Source organism: Athene noctua, chromosome 2 (assembly GCF_965140245.1).
Source record: "Athene noctua chromosome 2, bAthNoc1.hap1.1, whole genome shotgun sequence".
NCBI lineage: Eukaryota > Metazoa > Chordata > Aves > Strigiformes > Strigidae > Athene > Athene noctua.
In genome coordinates this window covers 71283835-71298377 of record NC_134038.1, presented here as the reverse complement: position 1 = coordinate 71298377, position 14543 = coordinate 71283835, and the positions used below count along the sequence as shown (strand labels likewise).

At 38.9% G+C, this 14543-nt stretch overlaps 1 protein-coding gene across 1 annotated transcript in view; it reads left to right on the top strand.

The window, feature by feature from the left end:
* LOC141957617 (poly(rC)-binding protein 3-like) overlaps positions 1-14543 on the top strand; it is a 543962-nt gene that overhangs the window by 334448 nt on the left and 194971 nt on the right. The window lies entirely within an intron of this gene.

The following is a 14543-nucleotide window of genomic DNA, read 5'->3' as shown; positions in this document are numbered from 1 at the left end:
AGGCACATACTGAAGAATCTGGTAGAATGGAAGTTGTGCAGAAATAGTTCACTGAAACTTTATTAACTTTTTAATTTACTGAAGTATTTTTTTAAAGAATGGGAGCATGGGAACAGTGATATGCTTATACAATGACATTAAGCATGACTTTGGTATGGACTCAATACCTTAGAAACAAGGTACCGCAGTGAAAAAGTTAAATGTTTCAAATGTTCTGTGGGAAGAAGAGTGAATTCTGATTTTCTGGTTTGGTTTGTCTTCCTAAAGGATTTACTCTGATGGCTGGAGATTTATTGATTGAATCTGCATCATTCAAAGAAGCAAATTAGTTCTTTGCTGTCAGATTCTGTAATAAAGTTCCATGCTGTGATTTGGTCTGTTTCAGCAAGAAAGCATCTTTTTTTACTGTCTTGTCTTATTTGTTTTACTCCTGATGCACAGCAGTAGCATTCCCACCCTGTTTACAGCAGTGCCTCAACACATTCATTGCTCAAATCATAGAAAAAGATCAATGATAAGGGACGTGCTTGTCTCATTTGTGCTGTAGACAAATTACAGGTGTATAGAAAAGAACCTCTGTATTTTTATTTCTGTTAGCCAGATTTGATCATTAGTTGAAATCCCAGGAAATGTCAGTTAGTGTCTAGGAGATGTGTGGGCAAGTTGAGGACCACGGCTCTGGAGGTCAAAATACACGCATGTCCTGATTCTGCACTCAGCTAGACTGGTATGGCACCATGCAATTATGGGCTTCAGTGGCAAATCCTTGGTAGAAAATGTATTCCTCTGTGGAGAGGTAAGCCCAGCATTTACAGCTCTGTTGAAATAAATGGAGTTATGTTGGTATCAAATCACTATATTAGGCAACCAAAATGACCTTTATGAATTTTACTGAAAGGCACTGTGGTTTTATTTGCCAGCAGTGATGTTTATTTCCAAATCTAGCTTGGCATAGATGCATTTCTGATCATTCTTTCTTGATCTTGTATATCTAGCAAAACTAAACAGATTAAACTCTTACTGTAATCAATAAATGCCTTGTTCCAATGATCAGCGCCATTAATATTAATTTCTGTTTGTATTAAGCATCCCTAAAATCTCTATCAGAACTTACACCTACAAAATGTTGAGGAAAATAGGGGTCATCATGGCTTCTTCAAATGTTTGTTATGAGAAAAAAAATAAATTGGAGTGAATTGAATAAATTTACTACAGTAAAATAGAGCCTCATCTTACAGATGATGTCAAATTCACTTGGATTTGTTTCTCATTGATCTACCCAAGACTATGGTCTATTCTGTACATAAGCAAATTTATAGACAGTGAAAGATAGTCTTTATCACAGAACATGAACATTTTTAATAGACAGTGTTTAAAAGAAAGATCACTACAGCTGAAGAAGCATTTGAGAATGTAGTCTATACCTTGTCCTTGTTTCAGCTGGAATAAAGTTAATTTTCTTCCTAGTGGCTGGTATAGTGCTGTGTTTTGGATTTAGGATGAAAAAATGTTGATAACACACTGATGTTTTACTTGTTGCTAAGCAGTGTTTATATTGTCAAGGACTTTTCAGCTTTTCATACAGCCCTGCCAGTGGAGGCTGGGAGTTCATAAAAGACTGGGAGGGGACACAGCAAGGACAGCTGACCCAAACGAGCCAAAGGGATATCCATACCATATGACATCATGCCCAGTGTATAAACTGGGGGGAGTTAGCTGGGGGGTACCGTGACTTGAGGATTGGCTGGGCATCAGTCAGCGGGTGGTGAGCAATTGTATTGTGCATCACTTGTTTTATATATTCTATTATTATTATTATTATTTCCCCTTTGTTTTATGTCCTATTAAGCTGTCTTTATCTCAACGCACATATTTAACTTTTTTTTTTTCCCCAATTCTCTCCTTCATCCCACTGTGAAGGGACAGTAAGCGAACAGCTCTGTGGTGCTTAATTGCTGTCTGGAGTTAAATCACAGCAGCCTCAATATACCTACCAGGAAAATCAGTGCTCAGAATTGTTAAAAAAATATTCTTATTTTTCCCTGCATTTCTTTTTAATGTTTTGAAATGTTTAGAAGATTTTATAATTTCCTCAGGGAAGTGTGTCCCTTTGTGTTCAGAAAGCTGCCTCAGTAAATCCTGGGGAGGCTAAGGGCATTGTTTGATCCACAGCATATGTACAACTGGGGAGAGGCTGTGGAGGCTACCCAAGATTGTCCTGCCAGCATGCAGAGGTCACGCTGTGGAAAGGCAGAGCAGCTCCTAGGCTACACGCCGGCTGAGTTGCCCAGGTTCTCTAAGTGGACAGCTTGTAAAATGCTAGTAATGCATCATGGTTGTTTTCTCAACTTGGTTTATGAAAAATGCAAACCACCAAAGCTTAACAAGGTGGAGCACAGCACTGAATTCTTTCTGACTTGTGCTATATCACTAACAAGGGGAGAACCAGTGTAGCTCTGAGATTAATGGTCTTAAAGTTTTTATGCCAGTTGAGAGTGACCCAGTGTGTTCAGATGTGTCTTGACCATGCAGTTCAAAATCTCTTGTATTTAACTGTACACTTTGTCTGGTTTTGACTCTCTCACTTCAGTGCATCACTTCAATACTCTCTGGTTTAGGGTTCACTAGGAATTTTTTATGTTTGCAGAGAAGGAGGTTGGTTGCTGCTTCTGTCACAGGACAGTACTGCATAGAGGATATTCCTGATGCTCTATTATTAACATAAGAAGTACCAGTGCTTGAGCACCAGAAAAAGACAAGGTGGTACAACTGCAGTGCAGGAAGCTAAGAGTTTATACTAACTATAGTGGTATCTGCTATGCTAATACCAGAGAGAGAAGATATATTCTCTGATGCTGCTGTTTTTCTGGTTAGGAACTTCATTCCCAAGACAAGATAATAAAACATTTCAAGTGAGACCAAAAAGTTGACAAAAGCAAAACCACCCTTCCTTGCTTGTATTCATTTCTCAGTTTCAGCTTATTGGCAAGTGGCTAGGAGGAAAGCTAAGCTCCACTGTAAACAGAATAAAAAATTGGAGGGGAGGAGCAGGACGAGGGTAGTCAGTACCCAAAAATCATAGCAATCTCCTACTGCAGGTGGCCTAAGATAAGTTTGAAAGGTTGCATCTAGGGAATTCAAACAACAGTGAAAATAATAAGTTTCCTTTCTCTTGAACATCCCACCAAGAGAGTAACTTGGGGAAACTCTATGATGCTTTCTCTAGGCCTTTATTTTTATCATTCTTATGTCCTTAGATTTGAATGTACAAAGGGCAAGCAAGAATATATGAAAGAGATTTTTTCTATGTATGCTAGGTAACCTCACTCATATGAAGGGAGACTGCAAGGTTTCAGCCTGATCCATGTATTTTGTATCAAGAGCTAGGTTTCAGTTCAGGTAAGATTCTTCTTGCAGTTTGATTTTTGTTTTTGGTTCTGTTCATCCAGTTATAAAACTGCACTTCAGAATTGCCTTTATGCAACTAATATTGCAGGAATTATCTTTAATTTGCTGCATGGTATCTATAAAATGCTACTTCTTCAGCTTAGTACCCAATACTTGAAATTGAGCATTGTGAACCTGGGTGAATCCTAACTTATGTGTAAAGCTCTATGTGCACAGTTACACATATAGATAAAATAAGCTCACTCAACAGGGAAAGTGTGAGTCAACAAAACAAACCAAAGCACTATTTTAAAACAAAAACAAAGTATGCCTTGCCTATGCATTCCAAAGCCAGTTTTTCCAAGTTCTTCAAGTAGCTGAGAATATCTGAACTCATGGTGCCTTTCTGGTTTCTGTTTATTTTAAAAGACCAGAGAAGAATTACCTTTCTTTTCAAACAGGTAGAGAACGCCTTAAAATAGGCCATGACATCATACATCAAATGCTCATATCTATCTTCAGATGGCTAACAACGTTATTTATAACCCAGTTACTGGAAAACTGAGTCTTTTTGCTTATGTTCATGCTCCGTAGATGTGGCTTCTTCCATGTAGTTAAAATTAGATGTTTTCACCTCTTCAAAGAAGCACTTTTTCTGTTTGTTCCCTATTTTCCTAATCAATGGCATGGTGGTCACAAAAAAATTTCCAGAGTAGGTATTTGCAGTCTGTATTCTTTTCTTGAGTATGATCATGAACTCATGCAAATAAAAAGGATGGTAAATACTTTAAAAGAACTTAACATTTTATAGAAATTAGTATATTTTAACAATTTTTTTGATATTTGCTCAAGTATAATACCATGTTCTATGTGCAGATACATATGCAGGTACCTGATCATTATCCCTGACCTTCAGTTTTCTCCTTCTATATCTCCATTAAGCACCAATTTGTTACTAAAGTGTACTTTGCAATTAAAAATTTATTGCTTAAAAAGAAAAGGCAGCTTCCTGCCTAGTTCTTAATTAATCTTTATTTAAGACACTTCAATATTTATAGTTACTTACATCTCTTTTCATTATAAATACTGTAGTGTTTCAAATAACTTTTATGTTTCTGAAGCGTTTTCACTTTTACTGCAATGGGTGCTCATAAAAAAATTGAGCATCTGTCTCAGTCCGTATCCTGTGATGCTATTGAAGCTGTAAATACAAAGATGTCAGGTTTAATGGTGGCATATTGGTGCAGAAAGGGTCAGATTTCCCCTAGGCCTCATTGTACCTCCTTGAAAAGTGGAACAAAGTGCAGGTAAACTATTACTGTGTCTGCTAGACATAAGCAAAGTCCTACTAACTATACAAACTACACAACTAAGGGTATAAAAAAAAAATTTGATCTATGGGCTTAACCTTTTGCCGGCATCAGCATATGTTGTGCCAGAGTAGCGCTCTGCTCTCCTGAAGTACAGCGGCAATGAGCACCAGTGGGTTTAAGCTGCACCAAGGCACAGTGTTTCCCGGCCCTTGAGCCATAAACAGGCCACCGTTCAGCATCTTCACTGAGAGCTGAGTTGTCTTTCACCCCCTGAACCACCAGTTGCCTATACTGCACACCCCTCAGCTCAGCCCTCACAACATTTTTTAGACTTCCTCAACTTTGCTGAGCCCCTGCTTATCTTCCAGATTTTCCCAGGAGTGCCTGGGCTTGAAATCATCAACTGAGCCCTTTCAGTATGCAACCTTTCAATTCCCCCAACTATTCAGTGGTTTTGGTAATGATCTGACTGATGGAACAGACTGTGCTTCCTTATCTTATAGACAGACTAACCCTGGAGCTGGAAAGCAGGAGCTGGCCAGCAGTAATTCCATAGTTCACTGTCTCTGACCTTCTTGCCTTCTGTAGAGCCATTTTTCTGCCTGTTACCTTTTCTTTTTTGTCTGTTTTCTTTTTAGAGGAGATAGAGACATGGAAAGCAAAGGAAGCATAATTTCTAAGAGGAATTCCATTTTCATACACTAACAAAAACCCAACAGCTTTGCTGTTGAAAAGTGGGATACAGGTGGGAAGGGAGTAGTTTAGGCTCATAGTCAGGGATTTACAAACCACGTGTGATTCTGCACCACATACTCTGTGGGACATTACATTTAGTGATCAGAGAGGACTGCACTGATCTTTGCATAAGAAGGTCATAATCTGTAAGCAACAAAAACAACCTTGGCTTTCCTTTTGGCATAAGGAAGGGTAAGGTGGACTTCTGCATGCAAGTTAAATTACGGAAACCAAACTGTGCTTCTGCATGGCCAAATTGCCCATGACAATAGGGTACACCACAGTGTTCTGGGAAACATAGCAGGTAAAATTACTAAGCCAATATGAGAAAATTGAGATCTAAATTGAAGTACAAGCAAATGACCTGCTGTTATAAACTGTACCCTTACAGATTTGCTTACTGATTGCAATATGCTATTTATTGTGTGTATAAGCTGAAGATTGATCAAAATTATTTGTTTCCATTTGTATTTTGTTGGAAAACTATGGGAGATCACTGTTTGAATAAAGTAGATTACTGCCAATCATTTTCATATGTGGAATAAGGAAATTGCATAAGAATTATTCTTGTAGTTTTCAGCTGAGTTATTTAACTAAAACCATAGCTGAAAAGATGGTTTTTTTCACACTGTTTAACTGAAAATAGTTAATGTAGACAGAGGTCAATACTAATACTTGAATGGAAGAAATTACATTTTAAGTATTGCAGTGCTGAGTAAGGAAAACATAACAGTATAATTGGTTATGTGTGATATGCATCAGGGATGCCAGCTGACCATATTAAGTGAAATCTTTCTCATCTTAATCATGCCAATGGTTTCAAGGATGTCCCTGAACATCTTACATTCTTTTAAATCAATGGCCTTACATTAGAATATATAAATGAAATGGGATTGTGCTCACAGACTCTTATGGTATGTATCCATTCATTCTAATCCTGGAATAAAAATAGTTGATTAAATTGATACTATGTTAACAATTTTTCTTCCTAGTATACTTATATCTCCTGTACAGTTAGTTCTCTGTACAAATTGGTCTGTTCATGTTATGTTTGATCGGTTTCTCTTTGCTGGAGAGCGGTTACTTAATGGGTGTCATTTTTGTGATGTAAGCAACAACTTTCAGCAATTTACAGTGAGACTTTTCTTCTCAGTTGCTTTCTGATAGCATCACCATTTCATTAGCCTTAGCTAATTTCAGAGGTAGAGCAGTTTAGCAGGTAATGCAATACCATGAAGGTTAAGTAAGCCTCACTTAGGTGACATGAGACAAGTTATGCCATTTCTCTGCCCTTACCTGTTAGAGATGTGTCATCTGTCTAAGCCTGTCTGCAGTGATGGAACTTGCATAGCATCTAGAATAGTTGACATGACTTTTATTTCTAGTTCTACCACTGTCATAGCAAGTCCTGAGGCAGGTTGCTCAGCCTCTTTGTACAGTCTGCTAATACCACTTCTCAACTAGTAAAGGATTTTGACACTTACTGCAGAAGAGAATGATAACTCTGGAAGTGCTTAATATTTCTACTGAGCAATATAGTACAATAAAAATACTAGTATTTTCTAAGTTGAGATGGCATATTAACTAGACACGGTCTCCGGTCTTAACCACTACTGATCAGTGTCTACTGCATAGAGAAGAGGTTCTCTCCTACACAGTGTGCCAATGAAACAACCTTTATTCTTTGTTATCTGCACAGTTTTCCCTAGATGTCAGTCCAAGCTTGGCGAACAAGAATACTGTGCTGACCACCACACTCTTTTGTTCATCCTCCCCAAAGCAACACTTACTGAACTGTGTAATGTTCTTCACATGTATCTGTGTTGCACATGTCCTTATGAAACTAAGCTGAAGCAATTAGAAAAGTTTAAGCATGAATCTTGCTTCCTGAAACATCAGGATAACCTTCAATAAAAAACCAGCTTGTTGCTGGATGAAGAAGCACTGTGTCTACTGTCTATGATTGCTCACGTGCTTACTGATTTTGGGGTATTTCTCCAAGTAGAATAACAGCACATCACAAACAGACACGAGATTTCTCTAGCACAGCAGCCATGAAAAATCTAAGTGTTTTATGGATGGTTGGGACCAACTGAACAATCAGTATCGAATTAAGGAGGAAACAACTGAGGGGACTTGAAGTTTTTTACTCTCTTATCATAGATACTGTGGTATTGCCTGTCTCTCTAAATGAAATAACAATAGAGGAGCCTTAGGGCAGATTGTCCCGCTTCCCCTCTCTTGGGGAGTGTGCTTTTTTTCCTTCCCAGCATATTAGAGGGGGTTGATCCACTGTAATGCAATGTCAAAGGCCTTTGGGGCATAAAAAGTGTTGTGTGTGGTATTGGAAGGGCAAAGAAAAAGCATTGACCCTACCAGATGTGGTCTTTTCAGGTGTCACAGAGGTTTTAAGGAAAATCAGAAAAAACAATGCCCTTGGGTTTGCTTAAAGTAAATGAAATCATTCCAGGTGGCTGTCCAAACTTCCAGCAAATATAACAATTCTAATTGGTTGTTTCCATAGCTCTTTCACTCAAAACTCCTTCAGTAATATGGCAACCTTTGCATTACAGATTACATGTTGGTCACAGCAAACTTGTTTTCTTATAGATTAAACTGATTCACTAATGCCATAACATTTGACAAAAACATCTGTTAGATCTAAACAGCTGTTTGGTTTGATGACATTTCAATTCTTTTAATGAAGAATTGAAAAATATTTACTTACATGTGTGAGGAAGTGCTTTGCTGAATATTTTGCACTCACACACAAACAATATCCAGGTGCAAACTGACATGGTAGCTATTTGCTGTTTGTTATTCAGTCATTCCTTATTCACCTGTGTCTTTTTGGAAAGTTGTTTTCCTCTGTTCAGTAAGCAGAAACATTATCGTTACTGTGAGGTGGCCATTCATGAGCAATATTGTTCTTCCTGCATCATAAGGCACATAAGGCAGAAGTCAAAACAACTATTAACAATGCGTAGCCAATAGCAAACAACTGACAAGCAACCCACATGCTAAAAATGCTTTGTCCAAATAATTCAGTGCAAAATTAACAAATGCATTGGCAGAAATCTGCTCATTAACAATTTGAAAGCAGAAAATAGGGTTGGATAATGCATTTACAAACTAGCTACAATGGATGTAGTAGGAAAGTAGTGTTGCACCCTCATGCTCTCTTAGAACAGAGTCATTCCTTGCCTGTATAAGGATTGCTCAGAGCAGTTCAGATTAAGTTAACTGAAGGTATAGAATTCATGTATATAAATAAGGTGCAGAAAACCCAGTATGGACATTTTCACTGAAAGCAAAGTAACATAAATCTATTGCCTGCTCCAAGGATGTGGTGTGTTGACCTTGGCCAGTGGCCAAGCACCCACCCAGCTTCTCTCGCAATCCCCCTCCTCAGGAGGACAGGGGGACAAAATAGGATGAAAAAGCTCGAGTCAAGATAAAGACGAGGAAATCATTTGCCAGTTGCTGTCACAGGCAAAACAGACTCAACTTGGGGAAAATTAATTTAATTTACTGCCAATTAAAATAGATTCAGGCAGTGAGAAACACGAAGACAAATTTTAAAACAACACTTTTCCTCCTCCCTTTCCCAGGCTCAACTTCATTCTTTCACAGCCAACTCCCTCCCCCGGCCCTGCAGCAGTGAAGGAGTGATGAGGGTTATGGTCAGTTCAAAGCAGTTTTGCCCTGCTGCTCCTTCCCTCTTACTCTTCTACCCTGCTCCAGCCTGGGCTGTCTCCCATGGGCCCTAATCCTTCAGGAAATATCTGTCTGCTTCAGTGTGGGGTCCTCCACAGGCTACAGGGGATATCTGCCCCAGTGCCTGGAGCACCTCCTCCTCCTCTGACTTTGGTGCTTTCTCTGTTGTTTCTCACTCATCTTTTTTTCCCTCCTCCTCTGCCTGTGTGGCATTTTCTGCCCTTTCTTAAATATGTTTCCCAGAGGTGTCACCAGCTTGACTTCTCACAGAGACCACACCTGCAGGCCCCCACTGCCAACACTTTGACACCTACACCCAATGCAAAGAATTAAGCTATCAAAATATTATTTTTTTTTTACCATTTAACTTATTCCTATTAATTTCATTATTTCTTTGATTACTTCTGTTTTCCATTGAAAAATAAGGTCAGGACTATCAGAGGAGCTGTTGGCACACCAGTGTTATCTGAGGTATGTTTATTGCAGTGCTGCTGGTCTAGTAGATTTAATGTCAATTCTCATAGCAGGAGGGGAAGACCTGTAGGCATACTGTAGTTCATATCACTTCTAGGCCTGGTACAAACTACAACAAAAAGCTACTTTTTTGCCAAGGTTAAGTGTAGGCAGGTGGGTGAGAATAACATGTGGGGGGACTAGCATGTCCAGCAGACTAAGCCATAGTTTGCAGGTGCCCTTTAGTTGCTTCATTGTCTCCACAGGGATTTCAGTTGACTTGGGATCTTTTATACACTGCGAAGTTTAATTTTTCAGATGTTCTCCAGGAGAGAAAGCAGTAAAGTGCTATAAAAGCAATTGAGACAGTGTGGTCTATTGTGGTCACACCTGCAGCTAGTGTTTTCTTAATCAACTCAGAAATATGGGTGTACTGTTCTCCACAAGCAAAGCATTCCTTGGTCTGCACTCCAGCCACAGCAGCAGCACCTCATGCCCTGGTAGTAAAATCTCCCTGGAAAAGTTTTTGTTGTTTCCTGTTCCCAGAAAAAAGAAAAAAAAAAACAACAACAACAAAAAAACCCACACACACCAAAAAAAAAAAAAAAAAACAAAACAAAAAAACCCACAACATATTTTTACTGGGGAATTTGCCAGCCTGTCAGGAACTTGGATATCTTGCCCTAGACCAAAACAACTCTGCTAGCTGAAATACCAGCGTAAACACAGTAACATCCTGGGGCTTGTGGCAGTTTGTTTCTGTGCCACTGGAACGTGTTCTGATTTGCGTGGTTAACCTGAATGGTAACCCTTATTGAGTTGAGAGGCATCAGGGTAAGTACGTGCCTGCATAAGAAAGTCTTTTGGCTGCGCCAGGATAATGATTTCATGTTAATTTAGGTAAATTTTGAAGAAAGTTATGCAGACACACTTTTTTGGACACAAACTTTAATTTTTCCCATCAGTTTTGAATGGCTGACATTTTTCTGTATAGAGTATGAATTTCAAGAGCAGTCACTGTTCTAATGTGGGTAGTTAGAAGTAGCTTTTTTTGAATTATCTCTTCGTCCTAGTTTCCCTTTTTTGGGCAAGGCTCTTAGGAATTGGCTTAAATTTAGTCCAAATATGTGATTTCAGATTGATATAAACATATATGCAGAGGGACTTGCATTCCATTTTAAGTTCAAATAGTGCAGCCTACTTAGGCAGGCAGGCTTTAAGATAGGGTTTTCTAAGCAGCCTCAGGCTTGGCATCCAATTGCTACTAAAGATTAAAGGGATTGATAAACAAAACTCTCATTTTATGGAAATAAGTAATGATACTGCCTTTTCTCACCTCAAAACAAGAGGAAAAGAGTCTTTTTTGTGTAGTTAGTGATCTTCATTTTAACTGTTTAATCTAACTTATGACGAAGGAATAGAGAGAGATTTTTCCAGACAAATGCATAGACAGAGGATATGTGGAACTGTCATTTTCCATTTATTGCAGTGATAACATACAATTATTTTTACTGAATAAACAAGGTTGCTTCAGCTCTGTATCACCTTGTGTTCATCTGATGCTGTTTCATAAAAGACTTTACCCTGCTCATTGTCATGCTACAAGTGAAGGGCTTGCCAGTCCCACCATGGGTTGACTGATTCCCCCCATGAGATAAAAGGTTGTGTTCAGGAAATACTTTTAGAACACTACGATGAAAAAGTTCTGACTAGCTTTTGTTGACTAGATCTCTGATTGTGCAGGCAACAACTAAGCCGTGGGGCACACGTGTCCAGAGTCTTGATTGCCCAGATCACTAACCTTGGTTGCTATCGCTATTCCCTCTTGCTACCTGCCTGTGTTATTTTTCAGTGAAAAACAGCATGTGTGAGGAGGGATGGGGCAGTTTAATGTGATCCTGGTAGCTGGGAAGTGAACTAGGACTTGGGCCTGAGGAGGATTTTCCTCCAGAACTCTTCCTTTCATAGTGCATACTCAATATTCAGGACGAAATGGCTTTCTAAAGTGTACAATATCCTGAAAGCTGGATATGTCATGCTAGCCAAAGATAACTTTGTATTTTGGCCACTTTGATTGTAGATGGGATACTGGTTTAGGTAGACAGATTAAACTGCAGCAGGGGAGGTTCAGACTGGACATTAGGAAAAAATTTTTCACAGAAAGAGTGGTCAGACAGTGGAATAGGCTGCCCAGGGAGGTGGTGGAGTCACCATCCCTCGGTGTGTTTAAGGGTCATTTGGATGAGATGTTGAGGGATATGGTGTAGGGGAGAACTTTCTAGTGTAGGGCTGATGGTTGGACTCGATGATCCCAAGGGTCTTTTCCAACCTGAATAATTCTGTGATTCTGTGATCTTCTGTCTGACCTAGTGTCCTGGTTCAGCTAGGATAGGGTTAAGCTTCCCAACAGAGAGAGAGGGGGAAGGGATCTCCAGCCGGGTTATTCATACCATGCTGGCGTCAGGTCCAGGGGCGAAACCTTTTCACCTTGCTCTTTGGTGGGCTCGGTGGCGGGAATCCTTTGTCCGTAAACCAGCTAGCGGTATTTCTCTGTATATCTTTTATCTCGTTCACTGTTATTGCTGTTTATTGTTATTATCATTGTTACTGTTGTTGTTCAGATTGTTCTATCACTCTGTTGTATTAAATTCCTTGTCACTTTAGCCCGGGTCTGTGCCTAACTTCCAGCCTGACCGGCCGCGGGTGGGGGAGGGGCAACGGCAACGTGCTCTCCGATCCCAGCAGGAGCTAAACCTGCACACCTAGTATAGCCATTCTTATTTGCTCATTTATGTAAGGTATAAAAACACTAAAAGTTTATCGCAGATCTGTACAGAGTATTATTATAATTATCATTATATTATTTTTTATTTCCAAAACTATGGATGGCCTTCTAACGTCTCCAGAAATAAACCCCTTAATTTATTCTAATTACCCTAGGATGTGAAGTTGCAGATCAGGGAAAGTAGGAATTTCCTGTCCTCAAAAACTTCCTTGCACACTATCCGGAGACATAGTACACTCTCTAACACCTGCATGTTGTAGGAGATCACCAAGAAAGTAATAAAAGAGCAAAATGAATGAGAACATTGTGACAGCTGTATTCAAATCATGTCAAAGGATAACTTCTCTTGGTATCATCCCACAGCACTCCATAATGCTTCTTAAACTGAAGGCTTATATTGTGCATCTTTATGTGAAATTCAGACTGGTCAATGCTTCTTTTACCACTGCAGTGAATTGCTTTTTGAAGCCCACACACGTATGTGGCATCCACCGTATCCTGTGGCAATGAGTTCCACTATTTAATTATGACCTTTGTGGAAAGCAGCCTTTCTTGGGTTTCATGTTTTAAACTTGCTAACTGCTTATTTTATTGGGACTGCTTCCTGTGCTGTGAAATACAGTGAAAAAGCATTCTTTATTCACTTTCTTGGTATTGTTCATGATTTTCTGGGGCTCTGTCACAGTTCTTTCACTCATTTGTCTCTCTTCCAATATGAAAATCATAAAGCCATTTTTTTTCCTTTCCTAGTACAGAAGCCATTACATACCTTTGATCATCCTGTCACCCTTTTCTTTATCCTTCTATTGCTATCCTGTCATTTTGGAGATGAGATGACTGGAACTGTATTCAATATTCAAAATGTTAGGAGGGTAATGGACTTTTATGGCAGTATTATCATGTTTTCTTCTGCTGTTTTCTGTTCTTTTCCTAATATTTCCTTATATACCATTTTCTTTTTTTGACAGTTGATGAGGATTTAGGTGACATTTTCATAAAGCTGCTTCCAAGCTCTCTTTCCCAACTAACAGTTAATTTCACTGTGTATTTATAGATTTCCCAGGGTACTGGCATAAGACCTTAGTTATTTAGCCATGAAAACACAGCTAAATTACAAGAGTGTTTTAGGCTGTAAACAGGAGACTGTTGGTAGAATTTAATATTCGTTCAGTTCTACTGGCAATTTATACTGTTATAGGTTTTGTTATACCAGAGATTTCTCACAACAAGTATATAAGGCAGTGTGAATGTTTCCCATGGAGTCCATCTTTTTAGTGGGTTGTTGATTATTTTAACAGAACATTAATTCTAACAAGAAGCTCATTCAGGAAAGAGCTCATTCAATGAGTTTTATCTGAGAGGGTTTTGCTAATTTTGCCACTGTAAGGCATATCCTGACCAAAACCAAGGGGATCCAAACAAATGCTTAATCCTTTGCTGTACTAACTCAATTGAGACTTCATCCCATAGTCTTCAATATCAGATAGAGATGCATAGCCCTTCAATTTTTTTTGTAGCTGAAATGTGCTATTGCTATCATAATGGTTGCTAAGATGGAGTTCTGGAGCTTAGTGAAATCTGGAATTAAATAAATCACCTCAGGATTGTTAAAACCTAGCTGCAAAAGAACTTTAAATAGTTATTTCTAAAAGAAATGCTGACAGAATAAATATATTACTGCAAGTTGATCAGTCTCATCTCTGACTTTAAAACACTTGCTGTGTTATATTTCAATAATCACAGTCAAAAATTCTTTAATGGGCCAAAGAGACCTCAGTATCATATCATAAGCATCTTTTTAAATAAAGTTTTCAGCACTCTCCTTTCATGGAGTATGAGTCATTTGACTTTTTGATCGTTAACATAAGTTCTTGCTTTCAAATTTGTGGCTACACTACAGTACAGGAGCTAGGGGTGTATGAAGATTCCCTGTTAACTTAGTTTTCTGTGAGAAGGAGTTCTGTTTCTTACTAATTCTGTTTATTCCTGTGCATCATAGGCAGAGTTTTCTTTGTATGGCTTTTTTTTTTTTTCCATTCCAGTCTTGGTCCTACTTGTCTTGGAGACATCAGTGATGGAAACATTTTATAGCTGTGATGGGTTGACCTTGGCCAGCAGCCAGACCCCCTACCTGTCTGTTCTCTCACTTCCCC